We start from the raw sequence: 10,198 nt of genomic DNA, 5'->3' as shown, positions 1-10,198 counted from the left end.
CTGGCACATGATCAGACAGTGGTTTACGGAGCGGTAGATTGGCTTTGCAAAAAAACTTGCAGCCTTCTATGAAAGTAATGACGCATTTTAAAAAAAAAAATCGCTTGATTTCGCAAATTTGATCGTGGGAAGCCAAAATCGAGATCGTGATTAAAATTTGATTACTTGTGCAGCCCTACCTGTGGGTGAACAACAGAAACTGTTAATGTTGAGAAAACAACATCAGGTCAGCCAATTTCAGTAAAAACAGATTCATATTTCAGCAGTAATCTTGATAGCCCATTGATGTCAGATGCATGTGCATGTGGCATTGCACAGGTTAATGCTCCCCATTGCAGCCTCCCTGTTTGAGGCACAACAGCTCAATAAACGGCAGAATTGCTCTTGAAAACAGATGAGATCTGATGATTGCACCGCGGCCTGGGCTGATTGACTGAATGATTTCTTCTTTATCTCGTCTAGCGGCTCTACCTACTGCACAGCCTCCCTCTCATTCTAGCAGCTCCCCTCTTCCTGTCACTCTTACCCGTCCTCCCATTACCTCTCAAGCTCCCAACCCCTTTAACTCTGTCACCCTTTATGCACCAATTCCTCTGTCTAAACCATTCCCCATCCTTTACTTTCCCCGCTCTCTGGGAGCTACTCTGCACTGTTATGCATCTCCAACAGTGATTGCCTCCAAATCTCCAGGATTCTCATCTCCACAAGTGATCATGGTGCCATAATCATTGTGACGAACATCGCCAACATAGATTTTCATTTTGCTCACAAGATGGTTTCAAGGTGTTTTCACAACGTTCACCTTTAACATCAATGGGATTTTCAAGAGATGTCTTTTGAGAGTCAACATATAGTCGTGACTTAGCACTGTATTACAACAATACCCACAAGATCCTTCCTTTTTATTATTTATCTTGAAAAAGAAAAATACATTTTGAAAATGTCCCGTAGATAATACAATATGTATTAATAAAGAGGATTCTACAGTTTTAGGGTTTCTACAAGCCGCATGTGACTCTCTTTTCAACTATGAGTAAGGGAGATATGTTGGCGGCCATTCCAGATACTGACTCTGAATGTTGTTCCATGACCACTTATATGGTCGTGGGGAGTCATATTTCAGAACATTTGTAGACATTGAAAAGTTGGACACTTTGTAATAATTTTTTTTTTATGCATCTCCACTTACTAGGATCAGTTAAGTAAAAGATTAAAAAAAGGCAAAGTTAACTGCATTTAGGTGTTTGCTCAGGTAACATCAAAGATGCAGAATTCTGTAAAAAGATCAAATAATGTGATCATACATTTACACACCAGTCCACTAAAAGTTGATTTTGATAATATAATACTGAATTATTTTCCAGCCCTATATAGCTAGTTACCATTAGCCTTGTGAACATGCATGATGAAACTCCTCGTTTGTATTTCTTTAAACCAAACTGCACGTGGACGTCAGAGTTTCCCCTAAAAAAAATTGGTGCGAGTCATGTGATGTACAGGCTTTTATTTTACTGGTCAAATGGGAAAAGTTCCAGTCATCGTTTATTGCGCTTGAAAACAATTTTTAGGCAGATTAAAGGCTACTGTATATAAAGAATAATATCATCAAGGGATGAAGATTCATACTATTTTTATTGAAATGTACTTGCTACTAGGAGGAAGGCCAAAATAATTAAATCAATGCACATAATTGTGCCAATATGAAGACAAATATGCCTAGTTAGCATTTGTTAGGATGAGGAAATAAAACAATACAAACTACAGTACAAACAAACTGGCTCATAACATTAAAAGTGTCGTTTTGCAACTCGCACTGCGCATAAGCCTCTGCCTTCCCCAAGGCGATATTACTGTGCTATTTTGATGCCAATCTGCAGGGAGAACCCTCTCTCTGCTGGCACACTGGAGACGGGTTTTACGCATGCCAGTTTGACCCACTCTGGACAAATTTTACCGTAATCCCAATAAGTACCTTGCAGGCTGTTGAGAAAGTCAAGCCTCCATAACAGCGGAGAGCTGTCATGTATGGCATCTTGCGTCTGAGGCATTAACTTTAATGAGAGGGGCTGTTGCTGGTGCCGACTCGTGGCAATTTCTGGGCTTCATACACGCTAGCCCAGCCGCTGATTTGGGTTATGAAGTAATTCCCAATATTTCCATGTTTTGCCTGGGCTTGGGCTTCGACTTTCCCGCTTGCCTGTCGCCGTTTGTTGCAAATCTACGCTAGTCTTCTGCTTTCAATCAGAGCGGGAACGCAACATGTAGTTTGTCCTTGATCGCATACGCTTTTTAATAAAACAAAAGATATGAAAATCAATCTAGCCTAGAGGGAATTATTTCCACTGGTCATCATTTTTTTCCAGTTAATATGACGGTTAATTACCGGACAACGAAAACTCAACGTCAAAGATTGGCTAGCATTCTAATCCGTGGGTTTAAATGCCTTATAACGCTTAAATACGCAAATTTTGCCTAGAATATAAACTAAAAACATAATTTAGCTGGAGTTTAACCGCTCCAGTGCTAATGATATATTTTTTTAACATATCACACTGAAAGCACTTCATAATCCTCCCTATAATTCTGTCTGCTCAGAGTGGTTTAATAATTTCAATTTCTAGCTTTCGCCAACATTTAAGACCTATAATTGTGAAGAAAGTAAGAGTTCAAGTAATGACATCTATGAGTTACCAAAGTACTTCAGGTAGCCAAATAGACTGCCTTGTTTTTAGCCTTGCTCACTAGCAGTGGGGATGATGCAACAGTCTCTGCCTCCACTAAGTTCTCTGTGTTAGTTGTAACGCTCAGAGCCGTGAGCTGAGTTTGTACTTGAGCGGCAGAGAAAAGCCTCTGTTCTGATTATGGCCTGAGGTAATTGTCCAAAATGCTTGTCAGAAAAGCACTGGCATCATTCCATCTTGTTAAATTCATGGCAGAACCATTTGCTATGGTACATCAAGTCTAGGAAACTGATTTCTGCATAGGTTTGAACACATATTCCTCAACACCTGCTGTAGCCCACTTGAACAGAAAAAAATAACTATGCCTAATGACCCAGTCAAAGGCATTTGTACAGTACAAACACACACAAACACTCAATGGGAAGCTATGTATAGAGAGGGCTGAAAACGCTCAAATCTGAACAATGGCTCTCTCTCTTCTAGGGCTGCAAAAAATACAGCAAACAGACAGCAACAGTTAACAGTTTTCTAAAACTTTTTTTCTAAAAACTACTGCAACAATCTTTTATTGATTATTTCACCTATTATTTGAAATAAAAAAAATGTATATATGAAAAAAGACATAACATTATAAAACATAAGATAACAGTGAAAAATGTCCATGGAAATGTCCTAGAGCTTAACTTAAAAATCTCACAATATTTACTTTCATCGAAGTGACCTTTCCCATCACCTTCTCTATGTACATCAAACATAGATTTGCAGTTAGAAAACTAGAACGGACTGTTTGTAAATGGACTGTTTTTATATAGAGCTTTTCTAGTCTTAACAACTAGTACAGGAACCATTCACACACTAGGGCTGCACAATTAATCAAATTTTAATCGATTTTGACTTCCCACGATCAAATTTGTGTGATTGAGCGTTTTTTTTTTTAAGGCGTCATTTCATAGAACGCTTTTTTTTGCATAGCCCATCTACCGCTCTGTTAACCGCTGTCTGATCATGTGCCAGTCAGAGTTGTTCTCTGCACCCCGTGCAGCTTAGTTTCTAGATGTAGACAGTCCCAGAGGACAGAGTAACGGGAGGGAAACTCAACAGATAGCAGTCGGTTATACGTCGGTCTCAAGGTTTACCAGTTTACCAGTAAACGCAACATTTTGTCCCGTCTGTTGTTTTTCAGACAACAGCAGTGACAGTGCTAGTCTGTGCTAGTTAGCGTCTGTTAGCTGTTAGCTCCTCTAGGATGCACCGGTGCTAATGTCCTCGCATCCGCTGCAATGCTTATATGGATATGGTTTAATTTTGCGTTACATGACCCATTTCTTCTTAGAAAGCCGTGCTTGTGTGGGATCTCTCCTCTACTCTCTCTCCTCTGCTCCGCGCCCGGCCACACAGCGGCGCCGGTCCACACTTCTGACATTTGTCTACAGTTTTAATTTGTCATTAACACAGCTGTATATTGTTAAGTATGAGGGGCAACCCTGTATTTGTGCCAGTGTTTCCGCGGGTAACTCTGCTATCGCGGCCGCCACGGCGAAGAAGAAGAAGAAAAAGTAAAACACAATTTTTATTACGATAGTCGGTTACAATTTTGTGGGCTGTACATTCCTAAAGCCTGAACCAATTGGATGGTACCGGTTCCTGAGTGGTCAAGTACCGAATTATTGATAAGCTTCTGAACAAACCGTGCTGCTAAGCATCTGGGAATGTTTGTTTTTTTTAAACTAAAATGTGTCATAGAACAAGTACAGATTGCTTTTAAGAAATATTTTTTGTATGTGTGTATAATCTGGTAAGGTTATAGCTGTGACTGTAGCAGTGGAGTGTGTGTACAGTTTAGGCTATATGTCAGTGAATAAATGCCAAAACTCCATAAGACCCAAGTCAACTCCCGCCTGCTGATTAAAGTGAAGGGAGTTAACGACAAGCTAGTGTCTTGCATTTCCAGACCTTCCTCCCAGCGCCGCTGAGGAGGGTCTGGCTAGTCCACACAGCATTACGGGATGGGAGAAAAACGTGTTCTGGTTTATTGGCTTTTTTATTTAAACCGGTCACAATCGTCACGGGTGGACGAGCCACGGTGCCGCTGCAAAATAGACTTGGGAAGGAACTTGTGTTGGTGGAACGTGTACGTCCCACAGTTGTTTTAGTTGTGCAACAGAAAACTCAGATTGGACAAATAGTCTAGCTATCTGTCTGGATTTGCCCTGCAGAGATCTGAGAGGCAGTTAACCATAGTCCTCAGAAATCATTTGTCAGACCAGATATTTGTAGCAACTGCCATTCCCTCATTTTATATACAAGAAACTCTGGAAACAATTGACCTTGTTTCTGCAAAAAAGTAAAAACAACAAAACTGTTGAATCTTTTAATGCCTTTATTTTTTGCTCCAAATTATGGAGAGTAGTATACATAAGAGAATAGATAAGTATTGGTATTGATAGGTAGTAGTGATATTGGAATAAACCAAATGGCAAGGCAAATTCCACGTAAGTGTAACTTACTGTGGCAATAAACAGTTTTCTGATTCCCAACAATACCAATCCCTAGTCTAGAGATTTTCACACCTATGCAGTATGTGTATGTGATTGTACTTTTGGCTTGAATAGCCCGATATATGTGGATATGTCTTTTCAATTGTCCATACCACATACTTCTGCCTCTATCAGCCATTGAAATGTGGAAAAGAGCCACTATGAAAATCTGTTCTTTGATAAACATGCCAGTGCCAAGCTGCAAACTGCAATTTAAAAGCTAATCAGCAAGAGACAGACATTCCCACTAAATCCCACTCTTCCTGATGGCATGCAAATAGTGGAAAATTTAATCAGCCTTTTTTAACCCCTCCTGACTTCACTCTCAGTCGTCAAGGCAACACTAATCTCAAAAGCTGTCTGGCAAGTGGAATTTTTAATACTGATCAAAAGTTCTTCACAATGGGAATAACATCAGCTGAGGTTTGAAGCAGTATTTGGATGTGTCCACAACTACAGATTGTTTTCTTTGGACTCAAATAAACACAACTGGTCGACATATTTCACAGATACAACCAACCAATGTACAAACCGAGTCTTGTTGATGCCGATGTGTCCCAAATTTTACTCAAGTTTTTGTTTACACAGTGCCAAATCACAACAGAAGTTATGTCATGACAATTTTCATGTAGGACACATCTAGACCATACTCTTTCATTTACTGAGGTCTTGAACATTCCCCCATGAGCAACAAAGGCAGACAAAAACTCCCCCTTAAAGCTATAGTTTGTAGTTTCTGTCGCTTCCAAGAGGAATTCTAAGTAATGATAACAAAACTGTCGGCACATCCACATATACAAGCTTTCCGTGACCGAGCACCGCCCTCACCCCTCTTCCACGCAGTTGCTAGTAGCCAAGGAGGACATGGAGGATTAAAAAAAACATGAACTCTTAAGAAGAGGTAATTATCTTCGTTCAATTTTCTGCTTGTGAAAGTAACCATTTTCTGAACATGGACATACTGAGAAATACAGAGAGATTGTTGTGGTGCTGATAGTCTTAATTAGCTTTGTAGCAACTCAGTTGGCAATGGCTTGAATGTAACAGATGTTCATTAATGTAAAAAAATGTACGCACTTAAGTTTTAATGGGAAGAACAACACGTGGGGGAGATGGTTTGCTGTTCATCTGCACAAAGGATTTACTTCACAGTTACAACTTAAGTAAGCTCTGCTGTGTGTGGAGCACAGATACCGCTGTTCAGAATGTCTTCTAAAATGCAAATGAATTATGCTTGAACCTGGCATTCATCTGGTTTACCTGGGTGTTGTCCAGTGCTCCCACTATACCAAAACTAAACAGCATGAAAGTAAGGTTGCAAATACCGGGGGCTGGGTTGGTGCTAGTCCCTGTGGAATGCCACAGGCTGTGGCTGAGTAATGTGAAAAGTTTCTTGTTTTATCTATTTTACTTACTTAAAAAAAAAATAACAGTATTTTGAAAGGGACACATTGGAAAGTGTAAAACAAGGTTTCTGTCAATAGTTTTACTGTGCTTGTATGATAAAAACTTTTGTTATTCTAAATACGTGACAAATGTAATCTAATCATGCCGGGCTTCACTGGCCGAGCTCCTGAGTAATAAATTGAAAATTTGTCTCCCTTTATCTATTCTCCTTTTTTTTAACTGATTTCATAAGTGACAAAACTGTCAATGATCTTCTATGATCTAAGGTTTGTGATCCTTTGCAACATAAAAATACTCTTTACTTTTTAAAGGATCCTTTAAACTTGATTTAGTTGTATTGGAAATTTTGCAGTGTAAAAATATGCTGGTCATTGTCCTCTGGTGGACATTCCATGTAATTGTGACACTGTTTTTAAATACATCTGCTTTAAGCTAATATCGGCTAACATATTGGTCCGGCCGATTTATTGGGCTAGCTCTAAATTCAGCCACTAACCGTGCATAGCATGTAAACCGTATGCTTGTGTTGATGCATTGTGAGCATGCAAGGCTAAACTGAGACCTGAACCATTCAGAGCCTCACAACAGTGTGCTGCGTGTGAAGTCTTTTGCGCGTGCGGGATCGTTTAAAAGACACACACACACGACACACAGAGAGTCCCAGATTTATAGTTAGATTACATCTGATCTTAAACAGCAACATGAATGAACAGTTACCAGTCTTCATTAATTACTTCAATGAGGTACTGTTTCACGAGCAGCATTACAATCTATGCGATCTGTGAACTCACATTACTCCAAACCTCTAAGGGATGGGGCTGTATGACTTAGTTGCAGGGAATATTCTGACAGAGCAGTTACTCTCTCTTCTAATCTTCAGCCGCCCTTTGATGTCTACCTTGCATAGGGATCAGAAGAAAGCACTGACAATGAAAAATGATCCATCCTATCTTTCCACCAATATTTTCAAATACTTACAGTACTCTACATATTAAGGAGGGAAAACCTGCCACCTTAGGACAAAAGGAACAGGGGGCCAAGACACAACACTGGTTCAGGACGGGAGGGCAGCTGATGAAGTAAAGGTGCTGACACACCAAAGAGATTGTCGCTCCTCGGCTAACCTCGTCGGCTTCTTTTCGGCCGTTTGTGTCAGAAACATCGGTGAGAGGATTCCCTCTGGTTGAAGCTATTAACATTTCTCATCTTCGTCTCATCTGATCAACCCGACACACATTGGGCTGTCAAAAATATTCCTTCTTAAAAAACAGTGAGGGTCAAACTACTGGAATACCATTATCTCCATAAGAGGGCAAATGTGCAACGAGAATTATAACCACTTGGGTGGGTTTATTTATTTCATCATACACATGTATTTTAAAACATCTACATAGCTACAAAATAAACTAATAAAATAATGCCCTTACATAAAACTGAATATAACGACCATAGACCTTGCTTCTTTTCTCCCACTGCACCCTGGATGGTGCTAGACTAATTGTGTGTGTCCATTGTCAGTGTAAATATCATGTTTCCAATTCATTTCTATGGGCGCAGCCATACAATGTATTCTGGTAGCGTCGCGGGTCGTTTAGTCGCTGGCTCCTCATTTGCACAAAGTTAAAATCCAGCCAACTCAAAAGCTGACAACGTTGTCTATCTAAAATGAAGACAGAGTCAGCAACTGTGTGGCCTATTACTCGCTTAAAATGTTTTCAGAAACATGTTTCGCTCAACTATTTTTGTAAAATAAGAGATAGTATTCTAAACGAGCGGCCATTAGATCAGTTTTGAATGTCCAATCAGCTGCAGCCATCGCGGTTGTAGGAGGGTGTAGACCGTTTTCTTTGCTTGTCAGCGGTCAGGGAAGAGAAACTGGTGGCAAGCCCACTAGCATGCAATTCTGGGAAGCGGGGCGAACCCATCCGTGAAAACAACGCGTATACCGAGAGAACTGAGCCCTCTAGCAAGCAAGCTAGTTAACAAGCCAGCAGGACACTAAATTTGTAAAAATAATAATAAAAAAAATAACCTTGATGATTTGTCCACACACTCTTGTCACATTGCTATTGGCAGATTAGTGACAACAATGTACGGCTCCGTTTCTGAACCATTGTAACATGAAGGCATGTTGGGTGGAATTAGCAAACTAGCTAACGAGCCAGCAGGCCACAGTGGACCGCTCAGTCCACCGAAGGGAGACTTCTTTGTGCAGAGAAAGTATCTACTGTTTCCATCCCAAGCATGTTTATGCCAATCACCTAATTACAAAAGCTGGACGGAAGCGTCAAAATCCCACAATATCACTAAAAAGGTTTTAGTAGGGTTGTTGTTTTATTTTGTTGATGGAGTTAATGCGATATATAATAGGCCACGCTAACATGTTAGTCAAATAAATAATGATATAGTAAATATTATATGAGAGATTAGTTGTTTCCTGCATTAACTTTGCCCAGAGCTGTCAAACGCACTGCACCCTCTGTGTTGTTGGCACCTCTGTCGTCATCCTGCTTCGGAGAGCAGTGCATGTGGTGTAATATGAGCTGAAACCAAACAACCTGCCCAATAGCAGTAGACATGCTCATTTTTGTGGCCTAGAACACAAACAAATTATTTTTAGATTCTGTATGACAGTACAAAAAGAGACTTTCATAAATAACATTCAGACCTTCAGTGAGTAAGTCTCCGGGATGGGATGGAATTCCCTCAGAGTTTTATCTCACCTTTTGGGAAGAACTGGGGTAATACTTTTTAGCCATGGTTCATAAAGCTGCTGAAGTTGGTGCCTTTTTAATGACATGAATGCCGCCTTGATAGTTGTATTGCCTAAACTCAAAAAGGACACCACTAAATGCGGGAACTATAGACCATTATCTATCCTCAATGCTGAAATAAAGGTTTTCGCCCGTATACTGACCTTGCGATTAGAACCCCAAGTAACTACGCTAATTAAAAGTGACAAGACAGGCTTTGTGAAATCACAACTTGCTTCTGACAATGTACGGTGTCTGCTTCATGTCATTCATGCTGCCAAGGATATTCCCTCTCCATGTGCAGTATTGAGCCTTGACGCAGAAAAAGCCTTTGATAGGCCAGAATGGGAATACCTGTGGAAGGTTCAACAGCACTTTAAATTGGGTTCAACGAATGCAAGGAGGTGAGGCTTTTTGGGGTAAGGTCTGTACTACTTTATCTAATGTACTAGATGTTACTGTACCATGTTCTCCCGCTGTGCTACTCTTGAATGATACTGCCTCACTAAAGATGACGTGTTGGAAAATACATATGCTCTTAACAGGCATCACTGCTGCCAAGAATCTGCTGGTTTTACGCTGGAAACGTCCACATACAATCACTACGTCCCAATGGATTAACACATACATAGACATCGTTTGTATGGAGCTATCAGTGGCAAAAATGCACAGAGCTGGAGCCGATAGCATTATAGCGTGGCAAACAATGGCAGGTAAGATTAAGAAATTGCTGTAATCACTACCTGTAAGTACATTTTTTTGTTTTGTTAAAACGTGGTCTCTCAAAGGGTGGGTGGGGGGGGGTCACCTCTGGATCTTT

At 40.3% G+C, this 10,198-nt stretch overlaps 1 protein-coding gene across 3 annotated transcripts in view; it reads right to left on the bottom strand.

The window, feature by feature from the left end:
• ascc3 (activating signal cointegrator 1 complex subunit 3) overlaps positions 1-10,198 on the bottom strand; it is a 263,454-nt gene that overhangs the window by 225,193 nt on the left and 28,063 nt on the right. The window lies entirely within an intron of this gene.

Source organism: Etheostoma spectabile, chromosome 6 (assembly GCF_008692095.1).
Source record: "Etheostoma spectabile isolate EspeVRDwgs_2016 chromosome 6, UIUC_Espe_1.0, whole genome shotgun sequence".
NCBI classification, from domain to species: domain Eukaryota; kingdom Metazoa; phylum Chordata; class Actinopteri; order Perciformes; family Percidae; genus Etheostoma; species Etheostoma spectabile.
The sequence above is the reverse complement of the archived record's forward strand: the minus strand, read 5'-3'. Positions and strand labels throughout refer to the sequence as shown.